General features: G+C 44.5%; 1 protein-coding gene across 2 annotated transcripts in view; it reads right to left on the bottom strand.

Moving 5' to 3' along the window:
• Window positions 1-12751, bottom strand: part of SCFD2 (sec1 family domain containing 2) — a 405365-nt gene that overhangs the window by 74046 nt on the left and 318568 nt on the right. The gene's annotated exons all lie outside the window — the stretch shown is intronic.

Genomic DNA, 12751 nt, shown 5'->3' with positions numbered 1-12751 from the left:
TGTAGCTCAGAGCCCACGCCGAGGGCCGGCCTGGGGAGTGCGCCACCTGGGTCTGCACGCTCCGGGTGTGCAATTCCACGGACATAAATAACGCTGGCACGCCATATAAACATCAGATGAACATGAAAGCCGCAGCATCTGGGGAACTGTCACCATCTGCCAGTCTGAGAGGAACACGGAAAGAATCAGCAGGGTAGAAGCCGTATGGGGTCTGGGTTTAAAACAACACTACTGGCAGCTGCTACCCGCCCTCGGCCGCTGAGAATAGCAGCGGGTTCTTCCTGACGTGGCAGTTTACGGGCTCTCACAAATCCTGGCTGACCCTGTCACAAAGGCTGAGGCCCACATACCAAGCGGCTCCAATGGCCACCGCTCACCAAGCACGTTTACGAGACTTTGTTCCCTCTCCTCCGCAGCCTCACAATGCAGGCACACACCAGGTCCCACAAACAGAGGAAGAGAGAGAGAGAGAAGGCTCCCGGCGGCGACCTCAGCAGAAGTATTCTCCTTGCGCCTGACTTCTTTGACTCAGTCCTCATTTGATCGTGTCCGCAGGGACCAGACTTCAACACGCGGCGCGAAGTGCTGGGCCAGGCGCCCCGGGATGAGGCGCAACCCCAAACCTGCTAGAGGTATGTGCTCACATCACACCGAGGTTATACGTGTATGTTCACTTGTTAATATGAATCTGTGTTAACCAGCTCAAGCAGGACTCGGCAAGGCTGTTTTTTATTAACTGGCTGGTTGTTGCTGTTTTTAAGAGAGTACCATTAAACCTGACAGACGGCCCCCTTGTGCAGTTGAACAGTAAACGTGATTGTTATGATCCCAATAGCCATCTCCAGGCACTACTCGAAACACAAGTTCTTTGTACGTGAGAAATGAAGTCAGACACAAAGGGGAAAAAAGGCCCATTTTCTCCCATTGCATCAAAATTGATCCTTCAGACTAAAAAGGGCTATTTTTGCTCCCCAAGGTGGGGAGGAAAAGCCGTGATGCTCAGAGCAATTAGAAAGTAGGCCCATGCATAAACACGCGATCCTGGTCTTTATTACAAGGTTATGAACTTGGGCTTACATACTAAAATCTGGCTGGGCTGTGAGGCCCTTTTGTTAATATTATAAGGCAGGTACTACGTGTTTGTTTATTTCTGGCCAGGAAGGGAATTAACTGGGTTCTTATCCCAGTTCTGTCTCAAACCAGATACTTTTCTCACTTATTAACTGAGAAGGCAAGGGTGCTGGGTATGATGTTTGCTGAGGTTCCTTTCAGCACTAACAGTCCTGCAATGCGGCGCCATTTTTTATGTGCTTGAGAAGTTCTCGTTACTGACCCTTCATTGGGGTGTCACCCCCACCCCAACAACTGACTTTTGTCCGCTTACCATCTGATCCAAAATCTCTGTGTCTATGACAGACCACCTCCCTCACGGCCACCGCGGGACAGAGGAAAAGCTCCCAGGTGGGCAGCCTTCCCTTGGAGACGGTCGAGTCCTACGTCAGTCACCCGCCGCCAGAACTGTGGGACCAAGCGTGGCTAGAGCTGAGGAAGGTATCCCTCTGTGCGGCTCTGGAGAGCCCCTCGTGTTAGCCAGAGACGTCTTGGCAGTCCATCCCAAATGGCCCTTGTACCTTTTGGCAAGCTCTACTGGTGAATACAGTTCAAGCGGGGAACTAATTTGCCGTAAATAATAACGACAAGCTGATCATAATACTTAAGCATTAATCTGAACTTACTATGTATTAGGTGTTATACAAAGTGCCTTACACGTATTATCATATGTAATCCTCCCAATAACTCTTGGAAATAGGTAACTCTACACTCCTGCTTTACTGAGGAAGGAACCGGGGCTCACGGAAGGCAAGCCCATCATAGCAGTGGGATACCCAGTAGGTCACTTCACAACTCGTGGCTGAAGTTTATTCATGCCTAAAAGCAGGAGGTTGGCCTTGGGTCAGTATTTCCCAAAGTGTGGTGCATGGACCACTCTGAAGAGTCACATGGGGTGCAAGCAAAAATTGCAGGCTCCTGGCTCCACCCCAGATCTACGAAATCGGAATTCCTGGGGGTAAGGCCCAGGAATCTATCTGTCTAACGAGAACCCCAGGTGATTTTTAAGCATATTAAAGTCTGAGAAACCCAGGTATAGGATTCCAAAACCTTTGCCAGCTCTGTTACAATGGCCCATGGTTTCCCTTTGTTAGAGACTCTTCAAGAATGCAAGCTTTTCTCTTTCCCTGGACCCAGAGTTAACCCCCAAGTATCCTGAACATCTTCTTTAGATCAGCTTTACACAAGATCTTGTTTCTTATATGACACAAGCAAATTCTCTCTTCCCTAAAATGTTTAAACCATACCAAACAAATTCCTCCCATTTATAAGGAATGCAAGGACAAGATGACATGACCTTAGTTAATTAGGTGATTTTACAAATAGAAGCCAATAAACACATGGAACTAGTTACTAAGAAAAGGGTCACCGGATCAGAGAACACTGACAGTAAATGAGAGGGGAGGAAGCGAGAGGGAGACAGAGACAGAGAGAGAGAGAGAGATGGCTAAATTTCAGAAACACATGTGTGTGTGTGCACGTGCACGCACAGACACATACACTCAGATCATACACACAAAGGAAATCAGGTAAAATTAGGCTGTGAGCAAAGAGTGTAAGAGCACATAGGCTTTATTTTCACTGAGAACGAGTAGGTCGTCTCACCTTTGGCCATGGTCTTGACTTTTTCTTCTAATTTACGGCCTTATTTCCCCTCAAAATGCCCCTCTTACCTCTCTGTCCTCATTCTTAACTCTAATTTGCCTTTTGGTCTATTTGTTTTGTCCTTTCCTGCTGAAGTTGAGGTCAGGGTGACAAAAGAGCCTGAATTCAGTGCACCTTGTAACTTCATCATCTTACTGCCCAGCATGGAATGATGCAAATCCCCTCAGCCGAGGCCTCAACCCTGACTACCAAGATGGCCAAATGCCTGCATCAATCATGCGGCCACCAGGCCCAGGGGCTGCCTGCTGATCCGTTTCCATGGAGACGCACATCTGCTTTTCCCATGCACCTCAGCCCACTTTGTGACACACACTTGCACGCACGCACACACACGTGCACGCACACACACAGAGGCATGCACACCGCCACCGCAACAAAAGTCTGGTATGTATCAGTTATGCAAAGCACAGTCCTAGATGCAATGAGGAAAACTACAATGGAAAGACGCATAAGATGTGGCCTCAGCCTTCAAGCACCTTAGCACCCATCGAGACTCGGAATGCTCCAGAAAGCAGGTATGGTAAGACTGTAGGAGTCATAGCGCATAGGCTGGTTACAAAGTGGCCTGATAGAAGTGGGACCTGGGCTGGACTGTGGAGGAGCAGCTGAGGAGACTGGGCTGGACCCGTTGGGTAGAAGGAATGACTGCAGTCTCCATTCCCCCTTCTTTTGATAACAGCACCCTAATTTTCTTGAACTTTACCTTTAGCTCTTGTGATTCAGGTGGGGCTGAACTGGAACTGATTAAACCAAAGCACCTTATCCATCTGGCCACCATGAGGGTTCAGAATGGGTACACGATCCAGATCAGTCCAATGAGACTTGATCTGGAGACTTTGGCAGGAACCATGGGTAAAGAGAAGCTCTCCTTTCCGCCTGGTGATTCGCTCAGAGGATATAATCCTGGAGCTACTGTCAGTCTTCTTGCTACTGCATGGAGGGGGTGACCTGGGAGTGAAACCAACATGGAGGAAAGCAGAACCAAGATACAGACAGAGTCCTGAGGACAAAGACTGAGGAAATCAGCTCGATCTCTGGACTCTTCGCTTGAGGAAAACTGATTTTGTTTTTGTTTTTTAAAGCTAATATGGTTGGCCAGCTCTCATTTGCAATTCGGAGGCAGAAGTGTGTAATGGTGCTCATGGAGGAGTGGGAACACCAGCCTCACTGGTTGATGCTGGGAGACCAGCTGGAAGGGTGAATTGCGGGCAGACTTGGCAGGAGATGGGAAGGGAGAGGCATGAACACAAGCTAAGGCATAGGAACTTTATATCCTACAGGCAAGAGAAGCCACTGATGACTTCGGACAGAGGGAAGGCTGAGGAAAGGGGGAATGCTCCAGGACGGGTCACGCATGAGACAGGTGGCAGAACAAGATGGATTCTCTGGTTTCTTCCAACCTTGGGATTGTGTGCGGATGGTAGTACTTGGGGATAGTCTGCGGTATGGCATAGAGGAGGTGAGACTGGAATTAGGGATGTTCCCAAGGCAGTTGCTGACAGGAGATGCCGCAGAGGGGCTGGCAGGAAGGAGGGAAGGAGGCCTGGGATGACACTGGAAAAGAACTATCGCTTTGGTGACGAGCTGTGGCAGAGTGAGTGTCTGTACCTCTGAGATGGGAGGACGGCGGTTCCACTGATGGAAAGTAGCGGTGGAACTGGTTTGAAAGGGGGATGAATTCTCCCCCTGGGACATAAGGGGGCAGCATTCAAAGGAGTGGGACTGGAGCTCAAGTGGGGCCATGGTACTCCCTTAGCCTCTCTGAACAGGGTTGGAGAAAATAGCCTCCGAAGTCATGGACAATTCTACAGCTTGCCGATTCCACTAGGAAGGTCAGGACTCGAAGTGCAGACTCAGCAGTGACGGAAACTCACAGTTCTTAGTGACCTCGTAGGGTCCCGAGCATAAGCTCTGACCCAAAGCAGGGATCTCCTTTCCAGACGTTCTGAAAGACGGCCATTCACCTTGAATACTTTTTACTCCGGCACCTTACAAGCTCTTAATGACATCAAGTTCGTTTCCAGGTGGCTTTAACACAAAATGATTCCTTTCAGGGGGGCTGAAAAGGACTTCCCTGTAGGTTTAAGCCACAGGTTATAGTATTTCTGCTTGCAGGTGACACAGTTAAGAAGAACACAGCTGGGCTGGAAAATAGCATGGCCGAGGTCATTTTCCTTGGCCATACTCTAAAAAGTGGCCCTCCTCCTGTCTGCTTCTTCTTCTACAAGTGATATGTTAAAATGACAGCTGTGTTAAGAATGATGAAAACAGGTTGGGGGAACCAGCATGACCAAGAGACAGAGTAAGAAAGGAGTCAAAAGTTGTAGAGTCTTGTATCTTCTCCCTCTCCTTTAATCACTGGTGGGGAACTTGCCCCTTCCCCAGGCTGACTTCTCAGATGATGGAATCGGACTCTGAAATGAAGCCTAATCCCTTTTACCCAGAACAGACTATCCACAAGTCACGGTCGTTGTGAACCTTACTTTTCCAAATTAACTATCTCCACGTATAATATTGTTGAGGTTCCGAGCTTGAATGAGATCCCAAAAGGAGAGAGAATAAAAAGGAGGCCCAGGCCTCAAATTCACATAAAAGTGACTTGTTTATACACAAGCTCATTGGCTTCCTTCTTCCTCCTCCCACAGCACCATGCACGTGCGCGCGCGCGCGCACGCACACACACACACACACACACACACACACACATAATGGCTTTGTTTAAAACAAGAATTTACTAAACAAACACGGGTTGACCAAGTTTAAATCTCCAAAGTAAGCAGCTGAAGCATTTTAATTACCACCCCCCCTTTTCAAAATATTTTTCAAAATATTTATTTTTGAGAGAGAGAGAGAGAAAGAGAAAATGAATGAGTGGGGGAGGGGCAGAAAGAGAGGGAGACACAGAATCTGAAGCAGGCTTCAGGCTCCCAGCTGTCAGCACAGAGCCCAACATGGGGCTCGAACTCACCAACCATGAGAATCTGAGCCAAAGTTGGATGGTTAACTGACTGAGCCACCCAGGTGCCCTAATTACCCCCCTTTAAAAGAACAAATGTATTTTCCTGAGTTTGCAACTTACCAGAAATACCCTGGTCACTAATCAAGAAAGAAAATTACAAGTGAGATTACTACTGGGATCATACAAGTTCATCTGCTTTCTGGATTGAAAAAAGAAAATATTGGGGTGCCTGGGTGGCTCAGTCAGTTAAGTGTCCGACTTCGGCTCAGGTGATGATCTTGCAGTTTGTGGGTTTGGGCCCCGCATCGGGCTCTGTGCTGACAGCTCAAAGCCTGGAGCCTGCTTTGGATTTTGTGTCTCCCTCTCTCTGCCCCTCCCCTGTTTGTGCTCTCTCAAAAATGAATAAATGTTAAAAATTTTTTTAATAAAAAAAAGAAAAAAGAAAATATTTCTCTCCATCATCATTATTTTTGCTATTGTTGTTTTCTTCTGATGTAACATAAGGTCAGAGGAGCAGCAGGAATATTTAGGGTCACTCACCCTACTGCTTTAAAAATGTTTATATACACTTAGTTCTTTTGCATTTGCTGTAAGGTCCTTGAACTGCATTGTCCTCATTTCTCAGAGCCAGGTTCTAAAAGGCACTTTATCTTTCTGAGAGTACCCATGATCTTGACTTGACGTTTCATTTCTGTGATCCTGTCCCCCCCGGGGCCCAGTGTTCCTTATCCTACGTTGAACTACTTCAGATACAAGTATCTAAGGTACAGTTACAAATTCAGCTGTGTTCAAAAGTCTATCCCCCAAATGAAATCAAATCCTCTCCCTTCTGACCATGACTATCTATTTGTTTTTCTTAGGAAGAGGGGAGAGGGGCTTCTCTGAGACACGTATCTCTTCTTTAAACCCAATGAGGAGCTGTCTCTTCTCTCCAACCTTTGTTCCACCCTCCACGAGATATGCTATTGATAAGAACAGAGGTGGTGGTCAGCAGAAAATGTTGCTTTCTGATTTCGTAAGTTGGACAAGAGAAGAAGCAATAACTATGAACTTTGAAGTCCCATGTCGTGTTGTTATCTGAATGGTTAATCTAATACATGGAAATTAAAAGCTGTATAAGAAAAATTAGACATGGGAGTGAAGGATTAGTCTTACATTTGTCTTTCTCAAATTACATTATTCTCTTGTGATTATTGGAAGAAAGAGTAATACAAAGATTTTATTGAATTATTTCCATTGAAAAGCTCAACGATGGGTTAATTAAAACTAACACATCTTTCCTTCAAATGAACCACTTAGCAATGTTCTGGGCACCAAATTTAGAAATGGAAAACTTCCAAGCTGTTACGTTCCAAGACTTTTCAGTTAATTAGTGCAAATAAATTATTTTTATCTATGCATCATGTAAAAGATTCAAAAACTAGGTCAGGAATTTTTTTGCCTTTTGTTATTTAAGTTTGGGACTGGTTGAAGGTACAAGAAGTTAGTAGAGGGTGAAGAGTATATACCATCAGATTGGAATTGTTCAGTGTTAAGTCATTAGTAGTGACTACTAATGGCTTTAGCCGTGAGGTCCAAGATTTCCAAAATATTAAGGAAAGATACTGTATTATACTAAGAGCAGCCTCACACTTTCCTAACACCAAAGCCTTTTCCAGTGGCCCCTGGAGCACACGACTTACCTGCATCCACGTTCCCAGGCACATTCTACAAGAGTGCAACTGAGTGTGTTGAGTTTTCATTTCACCGACTGAATGGTTCAGGCTAAACAATACTGGTTTATGATGTGAAGACGAGGTACCCAAGTACTACAACCCACCTCATATTGCAAAGAGAATAGTGACCTTGGAAGATATGGGGGTCACAGAAATATGGGCTCAGAGTCAGAAGGGGTCCTTGAATCTTTTAATCCCGGCTCCCATCCACTGTATAGTCATCCCCGTTATGGGGATGGGGTCTGTGGTAAGACCTCCAGTAGACGTCTGAAACCATGAAGAGTGTCAAACCCTCTATGTGTTATGTTTTTTCCTATATATACATACTTATGATAAAGTTTAATTTATCATTTAGGCACTGTAAGAGATTACCAACAACACCTAATAATAGAACAACTGGGGGCGCCTGGGTGGCACAGTCAGTTAAGCATCCGACTTCAGCCAGGTCACGATCTCGCGGTCCGTGAGTTCGAGCCCCGCGTCAGGCTCTGGGCTGATGGCTCGGAGCCTGGAGCCTGTTTCCAATTCTGTGTCTCCCTCTCTCTCTGCCCCTCCCCCGTTCATCCTCTGTCTCTCTCTGTCCCAAAAATAAATAAAAAGTTGAAAAAAAAATTAAAAAAAAAGAACAACTGTAACAATACACTGTATAAAGTGTGAATGTGGTCTCTCTCTCTCTCACTCAAAATATCTTACTGTATGGTTCTCACCCTTCTTCTTGTGATGATGTGAGGTGATAAAATGCCCATGTGATGAGATGAAGTGAGGTGAATAATGTAGGCGCTGTGACATAGTGTTAGGCTATTATTGACCTTCTGACGATACATCAGAAGGATCATCCACTTCTGGACCGTGGTTCACTGCAGGGAAATGGAACTAGGGAAGGCAAAACTGCAGATAAGGGGGGCTACTGTAGCTGGTTGTCCAGTCTTTACTTCAGGGCTTCGAATGATGGGCCAGCATGAAAAATGATGGTCTAAGGTAAGCATTTTAAACAAAATAACACCGTGTAACCTTAGTCCGTAATTTAGAAAACTGTACAGTTTAGATTTCATACCACGATGGAAAAAGCCTCACAGAAGCTATTAACACTTGCAAAGATGGCATTAATTACATGATTCTTGACCGCAAAGGCAGAAGATACATGGTAAATGGATGCATTAGAAAAAAATTTCACATAGTAACCAAAGTTGCACAAAGACACACACACACACACACACACACACACACACACACGCACACACACACGAGTGTTAATGGCATTTATTCCATGTTGCAACTATTCAAAAAGCACTTCCTGAACACCTCCTGTGTGCCGTAGCCATCGTGAGCACTGGAGTCCAAGCTGGAGACTGCTACGTTTCACACTGACCTTTCCACACTCTTTTTGCATCCTGTTGCACATCTTCCCCTCTCTGGGAGCCATATTAAAAGTATCCCAATAAATGGCGTGGACTACGAAAGCTCAAAAAACAGGAAGGATCTCACACTGACATTTTCATAGCATGTGACTGGCTTTTAAAGAGTTCTTTGTTTCTAGCATAGGCAGTATTTCCGATCTGCATCAGCCCAAGGCCCTGGGTCCTTCTGGCGACCCACCCCAATGCTCACTTTCCTCCTGCTGCTGAGTGTCTGTTCCCTTCATTCCGGCCCCGTCACACTAGGCCCCCGTCATTTTCCCGTCATTCTGCCTACGCGGTGACATGGATTATGGCACCCCCCACAGCTTCTTCACCCTCTTCCCATGTAGACTGGTCAGAATTGCTACACGCTCACTTGTTCAACATGATGTCAATGCTGCTGACGTGAGAGCACCTGGTGCTGCTGGGGGTAGAGCAGGGCACACGGTCTGCAAAAAGGGCTGTTCTGTGCCCACTTCTGCTCTTCGATGCCCCCTCTAGCACCTCTTTCTGTAGCCAGGATGTCTGGCTGGACACGCCTCTAGGCAAACATCTCACCACCGCATAGGAGTCGATTTCCTTTGATTTGACAGTGTTATAGAAGGAGCCTAGCCACTCACCCTTCATTCTTTCAGTTATGGTGAGAAGATCTTAGTTTGATTCTTTCCTTTATCATTTAACACTCAAATGATTTGATGCGAGTCTTTTCATATAATACTCCACGGTAAAACCACTAGTAGTTACGAGAATTAAAACAGCGTGGGTAAATGCTCCAGTACAGACCTTCATGGGTGCTAAAAATGTGTTGAACTTGGATCTGATTCATAAAGGCTTTTTAGGAACTTTTAGAGACGACAAGAATTTAAAAAGGGTAAATCTGATTTTTAAAATGACATCTAATTCCTAATATCAACACTGGACAGTTCAGTCCTGACATGTTTACATATCTGACCACCTGGGCTCTGGGGCCAATGCCTCATGCCCTGCTCTATGCCATTCTATGCACTCCTACTTGTCTGCTTGTTGTTTGGCTTTGAGGAAACGTCCAAGAATGTGGGCTTAGTAACCTTCCTCATTTGGAATCGGAAACACGCTCAGCTGATTAGATGTGTGTTTCTATGGCTTTTCCCTGCACATGTGTAAAGTGGGATCGTTGTGAGTACAGGTCCATGATGACCTAAATCCCTTCCCAGTCATTATCATGGTCATCCAGTCATCTATCTGCTCCCTGGACGCTGTGACCAATCTCCCAATCTTCAGTACCTTCCCCGCTCACCATAATACCTTCATATTACCTCGCCATAGTATACTTACGATCCGTTTTTAGACTCATAATCATCATTCCGGCCATCTCAGCCATCACTTACTCTAGCCAAAGCAGCTCTTTCTCTGCTTCTGTTCTTACCATCTTCTACAGCTATTTTTTTTTAAATCAACTCAATTTTGTAGAACAGTTTTAGATTTACAAAAAAATTATGAAAATAGTACAATACAGAGATTTCTCACATGCCCCTGAATCTAGTTTCCCTTACTAGTGGCATCTTATATTTAGTATGATATATTCGTTGTTATTAGTGAACCAAAACTGATACATTATTGTTACTAAAGTCCATATTTTATAGAGACTTCCTTAGTTTTTAAAAGATTGTGCTAAATATATATATTATATATATGTATATATGTATATATATATAATATATATATACATATAGCATAGCATTCACTTAGGTTTTAAAAGATTGTGCTAAATATATATATTTTTATATATATTTATATATATAAAATAGATATATAAAAAATATATTTTATATATATATATATATATATATATATATATATATATATATATATATATATAAATCAACAACTGTCCAGTGTTGATATTAGGAATTAGATGTCATTTTAAAAATAAGGTTTACCAGGGGCGCCTGGGTGGTGCAGTCGGTTAAGCGTCCGACTTCAGCCAGGTCACGATCTCGCGGTCCGTGAGTTCGAGCCCCGCGTCGGGCTCTGGGCTGATGGCTCAGAGCCTGGAGCCTGTTTCCGATTCTGTGTCTCCCTCTCTCTCTGCCCCTCGCCTGTTCATGCTCTGTCTCTCTCTCTGTCCCAAAAATAAATAAACGTTGAAAAAAAAATTAAAAAAAAATAAGATTTACCCTTTTTAAATTCTTGTCGTCTCTAAAAGTTCCTAAAAAACCTTTATGAAATATATATATATATATATATATATATATATAAATATATATATATATATATATATATATATATATATATATATATATAGCATTCACCATTATAACCATGTCTAAGTGTGTGGTCCAGCGGCAGTGAGCACATTCACATTGTTGTGCAAACATCACCACCAGCCACCTCCAGAGTTCTTTCCATCTTGCAGAACTGAAAGTCTGTGCCCATTAAACAAACACTAACTCCCCACTCCCCCCTGCCCCCACCCCTTGACAAGTACCATTCTAAGTTCTGTGTCTGTGAATTTGACTATTGCTAGATACGTCATATACGTGCAATCATCCAGAATTTGTACCTTTGTGACGTTATTTCACTTAGCATAATGTTTCCAAGGCTTGTCTATATCGTCCGTCGTCATCCGTCTTCAACCAACTTCCAAAAGGGATGTTCCTGCATATTCTAATCTTTCTGCCATGGCTTATCTACGTTCTGATTCTCTAGTGTGGAGTTGGGTCTCTTCTACAAGGAATCCTAGCTTGCCTCTATTTCTGGGACTTTGTCCTAAATACTATTTAGCATTTGGGGCCCAGGACCCTCTGCTAGAACGAACTTTTCTAAAGCACTTATTATGCTTCAGCTCTCATTCTAAGCAATATATACATATTATATAATATGTGTAATGTTATACACATATACAATATTTATAACAATAAGATACACATAGTCTTTTGTCGACTCTTCACAATATCCCCCTGAGGTAGGTATCATTAATTCCATTCCACAGATTAGGAAATAAGCATAGGGAGGTTAAAGTAACTTGTCAAGGGAATACAGTTAACACATGACAGTCCCAGAATTAGAACCTAGGCACCCCTAGAACATCCTCTAACGTTTCTTACTTCCTGCCAACCCTGGCTTCCCTTCCATCAGGGAAGCGCTCAGTTCTCTCTACTCCTAATATGCTCACAAATGGACACATTTCCTCAGCTGCTGCTGACTTTTCTTGGACTCTCTCTCTCTCTGTTGCCCTGTTTTCCAGGTTGGGCCTGGTGGTACCAGTATTTTCCTGAGCCTGGTCTGAGCTCCTGAAGCCCTCTGTCCCCTAGTTCTGTGGACCGCCTAGGCTCTGGAGCCTCTGGCTCGTGCTGTGTGCCATTCTGTCCCTTCCCCTTCCCTGTCTTACTCCCATGGGTGTCGAGTTGCTTCCAGTGCCAGTACATCTTCAGCCAGAGCCTCTCAGTCACTAATCTTTATGTTAAATGTAAGTTTCGACTACAGGGCAGGTGGCTCTCGTGTCCCACTAACATTTTACCTTATAATCTGCGAGGCTGGCAATACACGATAATTCAATTCAAAAGCCACAGTGGTCGTAGGACCTGGATTCATAGACAAAGTTTTATAACTGGGTTATGGCTCCACCTTTCACATATCTTCATTTCACATCTAAAGTTATCTATCTCTGTTCTCGTGTGGACGTGACTGCTGTGTGCCAAGGGCCAAGGGTACAGGTTGCTGTCACTTAGCTGTGTCGAGTACACTTTTTACATGCTGGGCACAAAAGGCATTCTTAGAAAAAGGCACAGAGTCAGAGGCTGCAGCAGGGAGGAGACAAGGTACACAGGACAGCAACCTGAGCTTAACTGGGAGCAAATCAGAACATGCAAGCACATTTGGTTGTATTGCTGAGCTAAGCTTTGTTTGGGTCTGATCTTCCAATC

This window comes from Felis catus, chromosome B1 (assembly GCF_018350175.1).
Source record: "Felis catus isolate Fca126 chromosome B1, F.catus_Fca126_mat1.0, whole genome shotgun sequence".
NCBI lineage: Eukaryota > Metazoa > Chordata > Mammalia > Carnivora > Felidae > Felis > Felis catus.
Note: the sequence above shows the minus strand (reverse complement) of the source record. Positions and strands in the feature narration are given on the sequence as shown.